Source organism: Papio anubis, chromosome 16 (assembly GCF_008728515.1).
Source record: "Papio anubis isolate 15944 chromosome 16, Panubis1.0, whole genome shotgun sequence".
Lineage (NCBI taxonomy): Eukaryota > Metazoa > Chordata > Mammalia > Primates > Cercopithecidae > Papio > Papio anubis.
In genome coordinates, this window is record NC_044991.1 from 5,902,996 (window position 1) to 5,922,846 (window position 19,851).

A 19,851-nucleotide genomic window follows, 5' to 3' on the forward strand; every position below is an offset into this window, starting at 1 on the left:
GAAACCCTGTCTCAAGGAAAAAGAAAGAGAAAAAAGAAAAATTCTACATTTCACATAGTTTTACAAATGCCATACTATCCTGGTGTCATAAAACATCTGTCCTGTGAAGTATGTTAATATTCTGCTGACACATAGTGTAATTAGTAAAACCCAAGCTGTCCGGGCGCGGTGGCTCATGCCTGTAATCCCAGCACTGAGCACAGACGCTGACCACGAGGTCAGAGATCGAGACCATCCTGGCTAACATGGTGAAACCCCTGTCTCTACTAAAATACAAAAATCCAGTCGGGCAAGGTGGCGGCACCTATAGTCCCAGCTACTCCGGGAGGCTGGAGGCAGGAGAATGGCTGAACCCGGGAGGCGGAGCTGCAGTGAGCTGAGATCTGGCCACTGCACTCCAGCCTGGTGATAGAGCGAGACTCGCCCAAAAAAAAAAAAAAAAAACCAAGCTATTTGGGGTCTTTGGGGAAACATGTTATTACTATAAAAATGCATGCATGTTTCTATTCACCAATCAGAACATGGTAAAGTTTACAAAGTAAATGTCTTAAAGTGCAAAGGTGAAGCTAAATCTACATCTTGAGACAGGAGACATCACTACACATACTACAGACATTAAAAGAATAATGAGGGAATATTACAAATGCCCTTATGCTAATACATTCAACAATCTAGATAAACTTGACACAATTCCTGAAAGACACAAGCTACCAAAGCTCACTCAAGAAGAAACTGATAACCTGAATAACCCACTATCTAGTACGTAAGTCAAATGTGTTAAGAAAAGCTTCCTGGCCAGGCTTGGTGACTCACACCTATAATCCCAGCATTTTGGGAAGCCAAGGCAGGAGGGTCACTTAAGCCCAGAGGTTTAAGACCAGTCTGGGCAACAGATGAGATCTCATATCTACAAAAAATAAAGATTAACTGTGCATGGTAGTGCACACCTGTAGTCCCAATTACTTGGGAGGCTGAAGTAGGAGGACCGCTTGAACCCAGGAGGTCACGGCCGCAATAAGACATGATTGCACCACGGCACAATCACGGGAGACTCGGGAGACAGGAAGAGACCCCGTCTCAGAAAAAAGAGAGAAAACAAATGCAAGGAAAACTCTGGTGCTACATGTGAATTCTACCACATGTACATTAGAAATAATACCAGTTCTCCACTAACTCTGCCAGAAAACAGAAGATAAGGAAATACTTCCTAACTTATTTTATGAGGCCAGCATTACCCTTATGCCCAAACCAAAGACAATACAAGAAAAGAAAGCTTCATCTCCCTTAGGAACATAGATAGAAACAATCTTAACAAAATATTAACAAATCAAACCCAGCAATATATAAAAAGTACAACCTATCATGACCAAGAAGGGTTTCAGCTTTGCAAAGTTGTTTTAATATTCAAAAATCAGCCAGCACTTTGGGAAGCCGAGGTGGGTGGATCATTTGAGGTCAGGAGTTCGAGACCAGCCTGGCCAACACGGCAAAACCCTGTCTCTACTAAAAAAAAAAAAAAAAAAAATTCAATCAGTGTAGTTTGCAGTGAGCCAAGATCGTGCCACTGCACTCCAGCCTGGGCAACAGAGACTCTGTCTCAGAAAAAAAGAAAAAGTAAAACAGTAGTAAAACAGAAACATAAAAACATAGTAAAACAGAAAAGGAAAAAAACGAGGATCTCAATAGATGCAGAAAAAGGAAAAAAGGATTTCACAACATTCGAGACTCACTCATAATAAAACTTAGCAAAATAAGAACAGAAGAAAACTTCCTAAACCAGGTAGAGAGCAACTACAAAAAATCTACAGCTAACATCATACAGAACAGTGAAAGACTGAAAGCGCTCAGAACAATGACCAGTGACAGCCCTTCTCAGCACCTCTATTCAACAGTATAGAGGGCGCGGTGGCTCACGCCTGTAATCCCAGCACTTTGGGAGGCCCAGGTGGGCAGATCATCTGAGGTCAGGAGTTCAAGATCAGCCTGACCAAAATGGTGAAACCCCATCTCTACTAAAAATATAAAAATTAGCCAGGTGTGGTGGTGGGTGCCTGTAATCCCACCTCCTCAGGAGTCTGAGGCAGGAGAATCGCTTGAACCTGGAAGGTGGAGGCTGCAGTGAGCCAAGATCACGCCATTGCACTGCAGCCTGGGGGACAAGAGCAAGACTTTGTCTCAAAGAGAAAAAAAAAAAAAGGCCACGTGGGGTGTCTCATGCCTGTAATCCCAGCACTTTGGGAGGCCGAGGCAGGCGGATCACCTGAGGTCAGGAGTTCGAGACCAGCCTGATCAACATGGTGAAACCCCATCTCTACTAAAAATACAAAAATTAGCCAGGCATGGTGGCAGGCGCCTGTAGTCCCAGCTATTTGGGAGGCTGAGGCAGGAGAATCGCTTGAACCAGGAGGTGGAGGTTGCAGTGAGCCAACATCATGACATTGCACTCCAGCCTGGCTGATAGAGCAAGAATCTGTCTCAAAAAAAAAAAAAAAAAAAAAAAAAAAATTTCCTTGCAAACTACATGATCATCTAAAGAAAAATCCTAAGGAATCTACCAAGGAACTACTAGAACCAATAAACAAAATTAGCAGTTTTGAAAAAACTTTATACAAAAATCAATTCTATTTCCATATGTCAGCAAAGAACGAACTGAAAATTAAAACTTAATCCATCAGCAACAGTGAAACTGCCTTTGCCAAAATTGTAACAGTGAAAAAATTATGACAGTGAAAGAGATTTAATCTGACCAACTCCATCTTGCCTTTAACTTCCAAACTGCCTTTGGTCGTTCCTGGGCATGGGCCAAGCTAACTTTGGAAGAAGTTTATAGTTTAAATGATAATATCCCTTCCCAAAACTAAATCATCTTTATAAAACTAATAAAAGGCTACAAGGTGAGGATTCATGAGAGGGGTCTGAATTCTGCAAAGACCTAGGCGTAGTTACCAGCCATTGTTCCGGAGGTCACAAGATTTGCATCTTCCCCAGTTACTCCCACAGATAACATCACTACTGTAGAATCCAAGATTAGGCCGGGCACAGTGGCTCAGGCCTGCAATCCCAGCACTTTGGGAGGCCAACGTGGGTGGACCACCTGAGGTCAGGAGTTTAAGACCAGCCTGGACCTCATGGTAAAACCCGGTTTCTACTAAAAATACAAAAATTAGCCAGGCATGGTGGCAGGCATCTGTAATCCTAGCTACTCAGGAGGCTGAGGCAGGAGGATTGCTTGAACCCAGGAGGTAGAAGGTGCAATGAGCCGAGATGGCATCACTGCACTCCAGCCTGGGCGACAGAGTGAGGCACTGTCTCAAAATGAAAAAAAAAGAATCGGCCGGGCGCGGTGGCTCAAGCCTGTAATCCCTGCACTTTGGGAGGCCGAGACGGGCGGATCACAAGGTCAGGAGATCGAGACCATCCTGGCTAACACGGTGAAACCCCGTCTCTACTAAAAAATACAAAAAACTAGCCGGGCGAGGTGGCGGGCGCCTGTAGTCCCAGCTACTCTGGAGGCTGAGGCAGGAGAATGGCGTGAACCCGGGAGGCGGAGCTTGCAGTGAGCTGAGATCCGGCCACTGCACTCCAGCCTGGGCGACAGAGCGAGACTCCGTCTCAAAAAAAAAAAAAAAAAAAAAAAAAAAGAAAAAAAAAGAATCAAAGATTGGCCTTTGGCAATTCCTGGCAGATGACTCCACCTGCACCCAAGACTCATGACTCTAGTCCTGTAGTCCCCATCCAGAATTGGACTCAGTAGACAAGGAGAATTTTATTTTTTATCTTTTGAGATGGAGTCTCGCTCTGTTGCCAAGGCTAGAGTGCGGTGGCACGATCTCGGCTCACTGTATCCTCCACCTCCCGGGTTCAAGAAATTCTTCTGCCTCAGCCTCCTGAGTAACTGGGACAACAGGTTCATGCCACCATGCCTGGCTAAGTTTTGTGTTTTTAGTAGAGACGGGGTTTCACCATGTTGGCCAGGATGGTCTCGAACTTCTGATCTCGTGATCTACCCGCCTCGGCCTCCCAAAGTTCTGGGGTTACAGGCGTGAGCCACGGCGCCTGGCCAAGGATCATTTTCTACAGCCCTGTGATTGCATCCTCAACCAATCAACAGCACCCATTCCCTAGCCCTCTGTCTTCCAAAATATCCTTGAAAAAGCCTAGCCTCTGAATTTTCAAGGAGACTGATTTGAGTAATAACTCCCGTTCTCCTGTGTGGGTTGGCCTTGAATCAATGAAACTGTTTCTTTACTGCAATCCTGCAGTCTCAGTGAATTGGTTTTTCCGTGTAGCGGGCAGGAAGAACCCATCAGATAATTACAATAGCACCAATAATTACAAAATACTCAGAGAACAAAAGAGGTGCCTAATCTCTACACATAAAACTACAAAACATTGTTGGAAAAAAGTAAAGGGACCTAAGGATACGGGGAAATATATCACACTCCTGGATTAAAAGACACAATATTGTTACGACATTAATTCTTTTCAAATCCATTTATAGATTCAAACAATCCCAACCAAAATCCCAGCAGGCTTTTTCACAGAAATTAATAAACTGTTTCCAAAATGTATTTGAAACTAATAAGGGCCCAGAATGGCAAAAACAATTTCAAAAAAGAAGAAAGTTGGAAGAAGTTTTGATCTTGAGACCTATTATAAAGCTACACTAATCAAGACAGTGTGGGGTTGGCACAGAGAGACACACAGGTCAGGGGAACAGGACAGAAAGTCTCGAATAGACCACATGTATGTTCAGCTGATTTTCAGGAAGTGTTTCAGGCCAAGATGGCGGGTGGATGATGCAGCCGCAGGTGCAAGATGATGGAGAACAGGACGACGCTCACCAAAACCCAGGGCTGCTCAAAGGGAAAAGCATGGCCCGGCGCAGTGGCTTAGGCCAGGCATGGTGGCTCACGCCTGTAATCCCAGCACTTTGGTAGGCCGAGGCAGGCGGATTGCCTGAGGTCAGGATTTCAAGACCAGCCTGGCCAACATGGTGAAACCACATCTCTACTAAAAATACAAAAATTAGCCAGGCATGGTGGTGCACCAATCCCAGCTACTCGGGAGGCTGAGGCAGGAGAATCACTTGGACCCAGGAGAAGCAGGTTGTGGTGAGCCGAGATCATGCCATTGCACACCAACCTGGGCAACAGAGACTCTGTCTCAAAAAAAAATACAGAGAAAAACACACCTCCATGACAGGGACTCTGGCAGCCACCACCTCAGCCGAGCAGCTCATCTAGAGTCATGACAGCAGGGCGACCTGATGTCACACCTTCTTGCAATAGGAAGGACCCACAGCTGTGAAGAACTCGTGCCCAAAAAGTTTCATCTGAATCCAATTAAGCCTTCGGTGCTAATGTTCAATTTACAGGAAATACCTCTAGGTCCAAGAACAAGAGAAAAGACATCAAAGCCAGGTGTGGTGGCTCATGCCTGTAATCCCAGTGCTTTGGGAGGCTGAGGCGGGAGAAGTGCTTGACCCCAGGAGTTAGAGACCAGCCTGGGTAATGCAGCAACACCTCTGTCTCTGCAAGATAAAAAAAAAAATTAGCCAGATGCGGTGGTGTACACCTGTAGTCTCAGCTACTCAGGAAGCTGAGGTGGGAGGAGCACTTGAGCCCAGGAGGTTGAGGCTGGTTGCATCACTGCCCTCCAGCCTGGGTGAAAGAGCGAGACGCTGTCTCAAAAACAAAAAAAGAAATGAGGCTGGGTGCGGTGGCTCACGCCTGTAATCCCAGCACTTTGGGAGGCTGGAGGGCGGTGGATCATGAGGTCAGGGGTCTTAGCGACCAGCCTGACCAACATGGTGAAACCCTGTCTCTACGAAAAATCCATAAATTAGCCAGGCATGGTGGCGTGCACCTGTAATCCCAGTTACTCAGGAGGCTGAGGCAAGAGAATTACTCGAATCTGGGAGGTGGATGTTGCAGTGAGCCGAGATCGTGCCACTGCATTCCAGCCTAGGTGACAGAGCAAGACTCCGCCTCACAAAAAAAAAAAGACATCATGCAGGGAGGAAATCTGACAAATCTAGGAGAGACATTCTACAGGACAATTGGCCTGGTCGCTTTAAATGTTGATGTCATTTTTTTTTTTTTTGAGATGGGGTCTCACCTTGTTGCCCAGGTTGGAGTGCAGTGGCTTGGTCTCGGTTCACTGCAACCTCTATCTCCTGGGTTCAAGTGATTCTCCTGCCTCAGCCTCCCAAGTAGCTGGAACTACAGGCGTGCACCTCCATGCCTGGCTAATTTTTGTTTTTAGTAAAGATGGGGTTTCACCATGTTGGCCAGGCTGGGATGTCAGTTTTTAAAAAGAGGGAGGCTGTAGCAGGCTGTTTTCCAATGGAAAGAAGCCCAAGACACACAACAGTTAAAGGCAGCGTGGGAGCCTTGGTGGGTTCAGGTTTATGAAAGAGCACTGCAACCATGCCGGGGACAACTGTGGGATTTGAATGTGACCTGCGTAGTCGATGACATTAAGGAACTGCTGGTAATTTTCTTAGTGTGATAATGGTATCAGGCTATACGGGAGAATGTCTTTCTGTTCAGGAGGGGTAGCTAATATGTTCAGCAGGGACTGCCAGGGGTCTACAGCTTCCTCTCCAATAGTTCAGCTAAAAGAGAGAGAGAGGGGAAGAAAGAGCATCTGTAATAAACAATACCAACTTCTGAATCAAGATAAGGAGTGTGTGTGTGTTCTCGGCAATATTTCTGGAACGTTTCTGTGGTCAGGGGAAAGCGGGAAGGAGGGAGGGAGGAAGCAGAGAAGGAAGGAAACCCTTGCACAGCTCCATTATCTTCATGTATCCAACTTCCCCACTTATCGGAGAAGCAAACAGAGGCCGGTGAGGTACAGACATTTGTTCAAGGGCAGGCACTTGCTCGAGGTCACACAGCAAACCAGCCTGAGGATGGCTCCTGTAACTCCTGCCTCTGCATTTTCTTTTACCTTAACACAGGTAAGCCCAGACTTTTTGGTTTTGAAGCCAAGCAGTGGCTGTTTTCCCAGACTTGATATTCAGTTTCAGACAGACTCCTCCCTCCACCTCCTGCGGCAGTCCCACCCCCGTCCCCAAGAGCCTCCCCAAGCCCCTGTCATCTGCTCCCTCAGGCTATACTCTGCTGCCAGACTGCTATGGGGCCTTGGCCAGGAGTTTTGCTCTCTCTGGGCTGTCAGATGGAGCAAGAACCCTGCCCCACTACTCACTGACTTGCTGCCAAGCACCTGAGGGATGCCGGAGCATTGCCGGAGCCCAAGACCAGGGAGAGGAAGGAGGAAAGGGCAGCAAAGACCCCTAGAGAGAGCCCCCGATGGCCGGGCGCGGTGGCTCAAGCCTGTAATCCCAGCACTTTGGGAGGCCGAGACGGGCGGATCATGAGGTCAGGAGATCGAGACCATCCTGGCTAACACAGTGAAACCCCGTCTCTACTAAAAATACAAAAAATTAGCCGGGCGTGGTGGCGGCGCCTGTAGTCCCAGCTACTCGGGAGGCTGAGGCAGGAGAATGGCGGGAACCCGGGAGGCGGAGCTTGCAGTGAGCTGAGATCCGGCCACTGCACTCCAGCCTGGGCGACAGAGCAAGACTCTGCCTCAAAAAAAAAAAAGAGAGAGCCCCCGGGAGGGTCCCCAGGAAGACAGGCAGGCGAGGTCTTGGCATCATATGCGTACTTCCCACATCTCACACAGACACGCATTCGCATACATGCACACAGACACGCATGCCCACATGCAGACACATGCACACAGACATGCAGAGACACACACGTGCATACATGCACACACGCATGTCCACATGCACACACCTGCAGACACGCACACACAAACATGCAGACAGAGACATGCATACACACGTGCACACATGTGTGCATAGATACACATGTGCCCACACAAGCTCTGACTCCTCCACACCTGCAGTTCTGGGCCGTCAGACTCTAGCAAGTTCCTCGTGGACACTCCTTTCTCCTTCCTACTCCAGTACAGACAACTGATTCCAGAGCACCCTCCAAGGACGCACAACCTCACACACCAGGGACATGACCTGCTGCCAGCCCCGCCCCACAGCCTCCCCTGGGCTTTGGTCCTCTGTGTTTTTCCATAATCACCTGATCCCAGAGACCACACCACAGTTTTCGAGGGCAGGAGGCAGATGGGTGGAGGTGGTGGAGCCAGCTGGCAGGGCCCGGGTACAGACCCAGGATCAGGTTGGACTCCCTGGCAGGGTGCAGGAGCCCGGGTGCCAGGCAGGGGAGGCCCAGCATGCCCAGCCGAGGCCCCTGGGCCTGCCTTCTCCAGGCGGAGCCCCAGTGCCTCTTCCCAGTCCTCCCCAGGCCGGGGAGCAGCTTGCTAGGGACTGGAGAGGGGCATAGGAGAGACCCAGGCTGGGACTCTGTGTTCATACCCTTCAGCGAGCTGCCCCTTGCCTGCTGTGAAAGTGAGAAAAGAAACTCAATCATCTACACCCACAGCTCCGGCCAAACCGCAGGCAGCTGGTCAGGAAGAAGGGCTGCCTGGCGAGCTGAGGACTTGGTGCATCCAGTCATGTGTGCCTCGGCCGCCCAACAAACCCTGGCTTCCAGATGCAGCGGTGACAAGGGCTGCTCCTGCCCTTGGCCCGTGGGGACTCCCTGCCACCTTGTCATGTCACTCAAACCTCACGACAGGCAGGAGGGGCTCCTGATGCTTGATGATGGGAGGAGGGCAGGTTCCAGCCGGGGACAGACCTGACCTGTCCCCACTCCCACAGCTTGGACCTCACAGCAGCCCAGGCTTCAGGCCCCTCCAGCTCTGTCCCATCCTTCCCCAAGGCCCCCAGGGTCCCGATTACACCCCCCTTGTGGGCTAGCCTGGAAACCCGGCCCTCACTAGCGACACAGCCTCTATGACAAACCTGTTACAAGCCAAGCAAACAGCTGGGAAGCAAACTTCTGGGGGCACCAGGTCCCACCTGGACACGTCCCCCTCCCTGGCAATGCAGGGGCACCTTCTAAGGTACCCACCCCTCCCAGGGCACAGGGACACAGCTACAGCATCCTTGCTTCAAAGCCTTGCAGGAGACAGTGACACCAGATGGAACAGCCAAAATGGCCCTGGGCCTCTTCTTCCCTGTCCTCTGGGAACAGGCCTCCCTGCTACATGCAAACCCCACTGCAGGCCCCGGGCCAGCTGCGGCCCCAGCGCCACTCACAGGTCACAGGGCTGAGGAGCCTGCCCAGAGCCCAGCGCCTCTGAAGCCACGAAGCCTTTGTTTTTGCCTCCAGCCTCTGCATCATCCAACCAAGGACAAAGCCTTTTACCCCTTCCCCTATCTCAAAAAACACCAACAGGAGGATTTGTTTTGAAGTTTGCTCACTCAGTGTGAATGCCACATAATCCGGGCCTTGTGTAGCAACAGCCAGGAGGGGAGTGTGCCGGGGTGAGCCCTGGGAACCCCTCTGCCCTCCCGCAGTTCCTATAGTTGACAGCACTCTCAGCTCCCTCTCGCAGGGGTGTGTGTGAAAACACACACGCACACACACACACGTGCACACTTAACTGCTATTGATTCTGTTGGCCTGGAATGGAGAACCCTGACTCACGCAGGCCTTTTCCACACACTCAGGTTTCTCTTTCCCGTGAACTGCCAGAATCCCAGACAGTGGCGCCAGGACCTCCCCAGCGAGCATCCTGTGTCGTCAACCGACAATGAAAAGCAGGAAAACAGAGGCCCAGAGAGGGTGAGGGCTTGCCCAAAGGCACACAGCAAGTTGGCAGAGGGCCGCGTCTGCAGCCCAGGTCTCTTGGCTCCAGCCAAGAACCCGAATGACTCAGAACACGCAGGAAATGTCAAACACACGAAGGCATGTGAGTAGGAAGAATCACGTCGCGCGTGCCACCACCCCAGCCCACCGCAGCCGACTCTTTCCTGCCTTTCGAGGAGCCGCTCTGTGTGGCACCAGGACGTGGCTGTCACTCTCAGGCCTGTCTTTGCCATGGGACCCCCTCTCCTCTTCCTCATCGGTTGTCTTGAGCTATTATTTAGATCTCATGCCACCAACCCATTTTTCCAGCATTTGCTACCAGTCTCTGCAGGGGCATCCTTGTACTTGCAGTGATAAATGTGGGCCTCAACGGAACACGCTTGCATCAGGAAGACCAGGGAATGCTCCTCCAGGTTCTCCGACTCTGACTCTTTGGGAGTTGTTTTACAACTCTGCGAGCTATGGATAACTTACAGCAGTGAAAATCATCCTCGCCCATAAACACCCAGATTCTGTCTTGTCTGGTAGAAGCGCAATTGCCTTCTCTCCCTTCCTCCCTTCTCCTGCCAAAACTCCCCAAATCTGCCTCCATTTGCACTTGCATTTGAATACTCCCTGGTCTACAAATGCCCTGTGTCCTTCTGATTCCCTTTTCAGTCACTAATATCTGCCTGATTCTCTCATGAGCTAAATAAAATCTTCAATGCGTTCGTTTTTACATCTATATGACAGCCATGGTTTTACCCTTTTCTGAAAAGTATCTTTTTTTTTTTTTTGGAGACAGTCTCTCGCTTTGTCACCCAGGCTGGAGGGCAATGGCGTGATCTGGGTGCAACCTCTACCTCCTGGGTTCAAGTGATTCTCGTGTCTCGGCCTCCTGAGTAGCTGTGATTACGGGCATGCACCACTACGCCTGGCTGATTTTTGTATTTTTAGTAGAGATGGGGTTTCACCACGTTGGCCAGGTTGGTCTCGAACTCCTGGCCTCAAGTGATCCACCCGCCTCAGCCTCCCAAAATGCTGGAATTACAGGTGTGAGCCACCGCACCCGGCCTGAAGATTATCTGTGGCTGTAAGTTTACTCTGAGCACCTAGCTCATTGAATGAGCTGGCACTGAATAAAGGAAAGTCATGTTTCTCCCCACCTTCCCAACCAGCATGAAAACAGGCCCTTAGCCTTGTTGTTCACAATTTTGACCCAAGTTTTGTTACGTAGACGTGACTGGATACATCACTGGCCATTGGTGATCCACTCACACTCCAGTCTCTCTCCCCTCCCCAAAGGTTGTGAGGGACTGATAGCTCCAACCTTCAAACACATGGCTGATTCCTCTGGGACAGCCCCCATCCTGAAGCTATTTACAGTACAAACCCAAGTATGGTCAAGAGAGCTTGTAATCGATGGGCACAGTGGCTCATTCCTGTAATCCCAGCACTTTGGGAGGCTGAGGCAGGTGGATCACCTGAGGTCAGGAGTTTGAGACCAACCTGGCCACCATGGTGAGACCCCGTCTCTAACAAAAATACAAAAATTAGCCAGGCGGGGTGGTGGGCACCTGTAATCCCAGCTACTCAGGAGGCTGAGGCAGTCGAATTGCTTGAACCCGGGAGGTGGAGGCTGCAGTGAGCCAAGATCGTGCCACTGCACTGCAGCTTGGGTGACAGAGTGAGACTCCATCTCAAAAAAAAAAAAAAAGAGAACTCATAGTGAAAAACAAAAGATGCTCTTCCAAGGGTTTTAGGAGCTCTGCCAGGAACCAGGGACAAAGACCTAATGAAGATTTTTTTGTTTTAGAGATGGGGTCTCATGCTGTTGCCCAGGTTGGAGTGCAGTGGTATGATCATAGTTCATTACAGCCTTAAACTCCCAGGCTCAAGCGATCTTCCCGCCTCAGCCTCCGAGTAGCTGAGACTACAGGTGCACAGCACCGTACCTGGCTTTGTCCCCTATTTTGTGCACACTGGGTCTCACCATATTGCCCAAACTGGTCTCAAACTCCTGGCCTCAAGTGATCCTCCCACCTCAGCCTTCCAGGTCACTGGGATCACAGGCGTGAACCACTGTGCTCAGCTAAGATTCATCACACCACAGCCCCCACCTGCAGGTCAGCTCCTATCTGTCCTTCTGACCTCTGTTAAGTCAATTCTCTGATATGGTTTGGCTGTGTCCCCACCCAAATCTCATCTTGAATTGCAGCTCCCATAATTCCCACGTGTTATGGGAGGGGCCTGGTGGGAGGTAACTGAATTATGAGGGCGGGTTCCCCCACACTGTTCTCATGGTAGTGAATAAGTATCACGAGACCTGATGGTTTTATAAGGGGAACTCCCTTTTGCTTGGTTCTCATTCTCTTTGCCAGCTGCCATGTAAGACGTCCCTTTGTTCTTCCTTCACTTCCACCAGGATTGTGAAGCCTCCCCAGCCACATGGAACTGTAAGTGAATTAAACCTCTTTCCTTTATCAATTACCCAGTCTCGGGTATGTCTATCAGTGGCGTAAAAATTAATATATTCTCTCTTTTCAAACAGGAGCATGGCAGGCCCCTCTCCATATACTCTTAGCTCCCTGTATCCATTACTCATAGCTCTCAACCAGGTGCAAGTTTACAGATGTCCCTTGGGGAATTCATTCCAGGACTCCTGGCAGATACAAAAATCCGCAGATGCTCAAGCCCCTGCTGTAATATGGTGTAGTATTTGCATATAATGTATGCACATCCTCCTGTATGCTGTGAATCACCTCTAGATTACCTGTAATACTTAACACAATATAAATGCCTGTAAATAGTTCTTACATTGTGTTGTTTAGGGAATAAGGAGAAAAGTCTGTATAAATTCAATACAGACACAACCATTTATTTTCTTTTCCCAATACATTAAATCCATGGTTGGTTGAATCCACAGATGAGGAAACCATAATACGGAGTCCATGGATACAGAGTCCACAGTTACAGAGGCCACAGATGTGGAGCCCACGAATACAAAGGACACAGATGTGGAGCCCACGAATACAAAGGTCACAGATGTGGAGCCCACGGATACAGAGGCCACCGATATGGAAGGCTGACCGCACTTATTTCCGTGATCCGTTTGCTAATGTTAACATGGGCCTCTCTGCAGATCAAAGTTTCATGAGGACTAAGCCCATGCCTGGACTTGCTCAAACAGTAAACATGGTACCTAGTACAGGGCCTGGCACATGCAGGTCCTTCATAATCATCAAAACGAAGTGAAAATAAACCAGACATTACAAGTGGGCCCTTTCTCCTGCCCAGTGGGCTTCAGAGCAGAAGCTCCATCCCCCAAAGCCTGCCTCGCCCTGCATGTGAGTCTGCACACACCTCAACTCCCTCCCGACCCTCCCTGCCAAGCCCTTTCTCTTGGAGCCTCCCCCAGGGTGGGGGACAAGAGCACATAGGAACCATCAGCATCTGTGGGGCTGGGCTGGCTGCAGCCCTTCATTAGAGACGTGGACCCGAACAGGCGTGCTGGCAGAGTGGATGTTATGCAAAGGAGATTTCAAATCACCCAACTGTTCTATTTATAATTCACAGCAAAATGGTTTGTTGCTGTAAAAATATATTTGCACATGACACAAATAGACCCTCACAGCAATTATCTTAATGCTGTATCTACAAATTAACACCTACTTACCTCAGGCAAATTAGCACCAAATTTAATTTGAGCGGCACGTCCAATGTGCAGGGCATACAGAGGAAGAGCTCGCTGTGGTATGTGCACAATGCAGGCTCTCGTTTTGGAACTGGGGGTTCTGATCAAGGGCTCTTGGGAGGAGGAGGCGATGGGTCTGACGCCACCCAGGCCTAAGCTTCCAAGACCCAGAGACAAAGAAGCTTGCACAGAGTCATACCTGAGGCAGACACTGGCCAGTGACTCCTGGGAAAGTCCGGGGACGATGGGGGCAGGAGCTCTTGCTCATGGCTGAATGGGGGTCACTACTGAGCTGGGATTCCAGGGTCCCCCAGTGGGATCCCATAAAAAGTAACTTCCACTCTTTTGTCTCAGGTATGCACAAATTGGTTAATACAGACCCTCACTACCCAGTCTTCATCACCACCACCACTGCGTCCCCAACATTGGCAAGACGGCATGTGCAAGGCCATCTGTTCAGGCAGACACATGAGACCCCCAAAAGTGGCAGCAGCAAAGTCCAAACAAGCTGTGACCTGCATCAAGACCTTGTCAGAAGCTGCCCACAAACCCAGGGAACTTCAGCACCCTGAAAGAGCAAGGGGGTCTCTAAAGGGCTGCTGGGGCCACCCCCTCTCCTGTGGGTCAACACTCAGAGCTCCTCACGCAGCCTTTAGGGGATGCCAAGCATCTCTGTTGCCCTGCGCAAGGGCACCCAGGTCATCATTCAGGTGCGCAACTCTCACCTGCACACCCTCCAGCTGCAAGAGGTGGGGCTGTCCCACCTCCCAGGGCCTGCCCAATTAGGCTAAGAGTAATCGTATCTCCCTTTTCAAAGGTTAATTCAGGAACCCAAGTCAGAGCTAATCAGTACAAGGCAATCTCCCTGACCACAGGAATCTGTTCCTTCAGGCCCCTGAGTATCCCAGGTGCTTCTGAGACAGAAGATCCTGTTTCTCAATAGAGAACCACTGTGGGAGTCTCTCCATGCAGCTGGGTATGCAGATGAGACCTGGGGGACTGCAGCCCCTCTGCAGACCCAGCAGCCCACAGAGAATGAAGGGAATAGCCAACCCCTGATCAAGCCATACCTGATCTCCACACTATCCCCAGACTTTTGCAGCTACAGGGGCCAATGCATCCCCCTCGACTTTGGGCCAGTTCAGAGTTGTGTTTTCTGTTAATTACAGCCAAAAGCATCCTGATGCTCCAGGTGCCCTGCCTACCCCAGATTGGGACAGGGGCTTCCTGTGGGCTCTGGCAGCCCTCAGGTCCATCCCAGCCCTCATCAGTCTGCATCATGTACCTGAATGCTCTTCTTGACCCATCACTGCATGTGCCCTGACAGCAGGGCCACGTCTGACTCACGTCTGAGTCTCCGCGCTCAGCCAGCCCAGAGTTGGGGACATGAGCAGGGACTTGGGAGGTCTGTTGAATAAAAGAACAAGCAGAGGGCTTGGGACAGAGCCCAGGATCCAAGGCCCGGCCTGGTTCCACTCACACTCCAGGGTCACCCCCACCATCCACCTTGTTCACCTCTTTCTGTCATTCCAGGTTGTCCCTGAAGTGGACGCAGCTGGGGCCTCTGCCACGATCCCCACCATCCACACTTGGGCCTATCGGGGGGACCCTGGGCTCTCTCTTCTCCTCCCTAAAAAACGGTAAATCCGTGTCCTCCACTCCCAAACCAGGATCTCAGGACCGACCTCTCTTCCAACTCAGACTTGAATAACCAAACTGCCTACTCAGCGCTTCCCATGACAACCGTCTGTCAAGGACTTTCTGTCATTCTTGGAGTAACATTCAAACCCCTGCACAAGCCTGAAAGAGCCTGTGGTTTGAACCTGCTGCCCTCCAGAGCTCATGTCATTCACTCCCACCCCATTCCCTTTGCCCTGGCACACCGGCCTCCTGGCTGCCCCTCAAATACACCCCCACTGCCACCTCACGGCCTTTGCACACGCCATGTTCCCCCACCTCTCCACTACCTGGAGCGCACGAAGTAAGTGATCCACAGATGGTTTCTATTATCATCATTGGCTAAAGTCCAATTCAATGACTCAGTCTCAATTCAAATCTACCGCCTCACCGGCCTCCTGGGAAATTAAAGTGGGATTCACGGAGCCCCCAAACACCCAACCTTGGCCTTCAGATGCTTTTTTTTTTTTTTTTGAGACAGAATCTTGTTCTGTCACCCAGGCTGGAGTGCAGTGGCATGATCTTGGTTCACTGCAACCTCTGCCACCTGGGTTCAAGTGATTCTCCTGCCTTGGCCTCCCAAGTAGCTGGGATTACAGGTGCACACAGGTGCACACCACAACTGACTAACTGTTGTTGGCCAGGATGGTCTCAATCTCCTGACCTCGTGATCCGAGCGCCTCGGCCTCCCAAAGTATTGGGATTACAGGTGTAAGCCATTGCGCCCGGCCTCAGATGACTCTTTACAGAAAGATCTGGTTACGCTTTAGCCAGCCCAAAGAGACCTGCCCTCCCTGCAGCCAGAGAGGAAACTGCCACGGGTCCCTGGAGAACTTCAGGCAGCCCTGTGCCTTCCACCTGTTCCAACTCCCTCTGTGACCCCATGCAGGGATCTCCCTCTGTGCCTCCGAGGTGGAGGCCACTGGCTCCTATGAAAAAGCAGCACAGGCTGGGGGCAGTGGGTCACACCTGTAATCCCTGCACTTTGGGAGGCCAAGGTGGACAGATCACTTGAGGTCAGGAGTTCGAAACTAGCCTGGCCAACATGAAACCCTCTCTCTACTAAAAATGCAAAAAAAAAAAAAAAAAAAAAAATAGCCAGGTGTGGTGACAGGCACCTGTAACTCCAGCTACTCTGGAGGCTGAGGCACAAGAATCGTTTGAGCCCAGGAGGCGGAGGTTGCAGTGAGCTGAGATCAGGCCACTGCACTGCAGCCTGGGTGACAGAGTGAGACTCCATCTCAAAAACAAAACAACAAAACATTCTGAAGGAGTAGGGGTTAAAGTTTGGAAGGAATTTAAAAGATCAAAGGGCCAGGCATGGTGGCTCACGCCTGTAATCCCAGCACTTTGGGACGCCAAGGTGGGCACATCACCTGAGGTCAGGAGTTTGAGACCAGCATGGTCAATATGGTGAAACCTTGTCTCTACTAAAAATGCAAAACTAGCCAGGCATGGTGGTGCATGCCTATAATCCCAGTTACTTGGGAGGCTGAGACAGGAGAATCGCTTGAACCTGGGAGGCAGAGGTTGTGGTGAGCCGAGGTCGAGCCATTGCACTCCAGCCTGGGCAACAAGAGCGAAACTGTCTCAAAAAAAAAAAAAACAAAAAAACCAACAATTAAATATTTAAGGCAATTGAGAAATTCAATACTGACTGAGCATTGGCTGATATTAAGAATTTGTTGCTGCCAGGCGCAGTGGCTCACACCTGTAATCCCAACATTTTGGGAGGCCAAGATGGGGGGACTGCTTGAGCCCAGGAGCTCAAGACCAGCCTGGGCAACAAAGCAAGACCTCGTCTCTACAAAAATTTAAAAACAAACCAGGCAGGGTAGTGTGAACCTGTCATCTGAGTTACTTGGGAGACTCACGTGGGAGGATCCCTTAAGCCCAGGAGTTTGAGGCTGCAGTGAGCTATAATCACACTCTAGTCTGACCAACAGAGCAAGACCCTGTCTCGAAAAAAGGAAAAAATAAAAAATTGTTGCTAATCGTTTTAAATATGAATAGTACGGCAGTAATGCGGGAAAAAAAGTGGCAGGGGGTGTTCAGGCTTGATCTAACATATCACAATGCATTCATATATCAAAACATCACATTGATCACTGTAAGTGTGCACTAGTTTTGTTTGCCAATTATGCCTAAATAAAGCTGGAGGAAAAAATTTTTTAGAAAAAGGATTCACCTTGCAGTATTTATGGAGTGTGAGGTCTGGGAGCTGCTGTAAAATGATATGGGGAATAGGGAGGGGAGGGAAGGGAAGGGGTGAGAGGGTGGAAGGGTGAGTTGGAGGAAGGGCGGGGGTAGGTGTATGGGGTGGGTGGGGTGAGTTGGAGGAAGGGTGGGGGTAGGTGTACAGGGCAGGGGGCGGGGTGGGGTTAGCACAGGCCAGGGTGGTTGCAGGGTGGCTATGGTTGACGCTGGGAGATGGCGGCTCATTGCACATCCTTTGAATGTCTAAAATTCTCCACAAATAAAAATAACAAACGAAAAAATAAACCCTCTTATAAAAAACACAAGGAAGTACAACAGCATGGGGTCTGCTTTGGAGAGTCAGGTGGGAGTCCCAGCTGCAGGGGCCTCAGAGCCTCCCACCCCAGCCGAGAGCCACAAATCTGCAGCCCAGACAAACCCACTGCAGCCCAGACAAACCCACTGCCCTTTGCTTGTTTTCATTTTATGGCCAGGTAGGGGAAGGCAGTGGGGAGCTACCCAGGAGTTTCAGGAATTCAGACCTACCCAACCAGTTCCTTCTGGACAGTCACCGGCTCCACTCTCCTCCCCTGGAAAGCCACTGCTCTGTCCAGGCCACTGAAGAACGAACGGCTTGGCCCTGGCCTTCAGCGTGGAAAGAGCAGGCTCTAAACAAAGCTCATTCTTCTCTCGTCTCCCCAGGCAAGACCTTCCCCCAAGGTCAGGAGACAGAACCAAGACCACTAAACAGGAACACCTGCGCTTCGCATGCATTAACTCATTTAGTTATCCCAATGGCCCTATGAGTCAGTCGATAATGACGTGGCCCCTATTTTGCAGATGAGGAAACCAAGCACAGTGGCCAGCAACTGACTCCAGGTCAAGGGAGTGAAAGGCAGGCCCCATCATGGTTGTTGAGCAGTGCAGTGCCTGCCTCTCCTGAGCCCTGACATGATCCCCACCCCCGACTTCCCCAGCCTCAAGACAAACTGAAGGTTTATGACACTCATCTGAGAGGTGAGAAAACGGGGGCCCAAAGACCTAACTTGGAGAGACAGTCACTCAGCCAGGTCCTCTGCCTCCCAGGGACACAGAAATCTGGACACAACAGGCTGCCAGAAGCTCCAGGGAGACTCCCCGTGAAGGCAGGTGGGGCAGGACTCCGGAGCAGTGCACTCCCCTGCAGCTAAGCCCCACACATGCTCCTGCAAGGGCATCCTCACCCACAGCGCAGGGCCCAGAGGGTCTCCCCTCAAACGCACCCCAGGGAGGCCAACCAAAGGACATCGACTTCTGAAACGGCTGAGTCTTAAGTGCTGAGTTCCCAGCCGGACAAATGTCAACACTGTTCACAGGCAAGCGAGGGAGGGCACAGAGCCCTCTGGAATCCACATAGCCTCTGCCACAAAAGCCTGAAGCCGGTGGCCAAGGCCCTGTCCCCATCCCGCCAAACAATCCCGCCCTCCTTCCCGGTGGACTCTGCGGTTCCTTCTCCGGGGCCTTCACACTCCTCCCAAGGCTCCTGGGAAATTTCCAAGCCAGGGTGTGACAGAGCCCCAGGGATTCTCAGGAGCCCCCCCCACCCCACCCCACACTGAGGGACAGTGAAAGGCAGGGCCTCTCCGCCTTCCTGACGACCTCCGAGGCTGCTAGCGGATTAGTTTCAACTTTGGGCTTTTAGGCAGGGCCCGGGGGCTCTCGTTGGTAATCCCAGCACTTTGGGAGGCCCAGGCGGGCGGATCGCCTGAGGTCAGGAGTTCAGCCTGGCCAACATGGCGAAATCCTGTCTCTGCTAAAAATGCAAAAATTAGCTGGGCGTGGTGTCAGTGCCTGTAATCCCAACTACTCTGGAGGCTGAGGCACAAGAATCGCGTGAACCCAGGAGGAGAGATCGCGCCACTGCAATCCAGCCTGGCGACACAGCGAGACTCAGTGTCAAAACAACAACAACAAAAGTTTCTGCTTTTAACTCCTGGGGGTTCCACCCACTGTGTGTTGAACCGACCAGACACCCAACCGCTGAGATTGAATCAGCGCAGCACCTGCCCCAGCCTCCGTTTTCTCATCTGTGAAACCAGAATGACCTCACCCACCTTGTAGGTTTGGTGGGGGGAGGGGGTGCCTCCCCTAGGCGCTGACCCGGCCTAACCCGAGACCCCATGACAGAAGCAAAAAGGGAACGTTTGAGCTGACACCGTCCTGCCAGACCAGACCAAATCCCAGGCAGAGAGAGGCGAGGGCGGGGGAGGCTGTGCGGCGTGAGACGGAATAGGATAGGGGAAAAAGCAGAGAAGGGGACGGTGGGGGGCGGGGAAGAAAGGAGGTGAAGGGAGAAGGAGTCTGGAGCCCAAGGGGAACTGGAGGCTGCGCGCCGGCCGGAGGGGCTCCCCAAGGCCGCACGTGACGTCGCGCCCGCCTGGGCGTCCCTACCTGGCCAGCGGCCCCTTGTCCCCGCGCACGCCCTGAGAGCCCCCGCGGCGCCCCCCCCGGAGCACGGCCCCTCCCTGCACGCTCCCTCCCGCCGCCGCCCGCCTTAACTAGCCACGGACCCCGCCGGCCCCC

The 19,851-nt window shown here is 51.2% G+C and overlaps 1 protein-coding gene across 1 annotated transcript in view; it reads right to left on the reverse strand.

Moving 5' to 3' along the window:
* The window catches only part of ARHGAP8 (Rho GTPase activating protein 8), a 94,210-nt gene extending 75,361 nt beyond the window's left edge, over positions 1–18,849 (reverse strand). The window contains exon 1 of the mRNA XM_009217479.3: positions 17,836–18,849. The gene's annotated coding sequence lies outside the window, so the exon portion shown is untranslated. The remainder of the gene's footprint in view (positions 1–17,835) is intronic.
* Between the last annotated feature and the right edge of the window lie 1,002 nt (positions 18,850–19,851).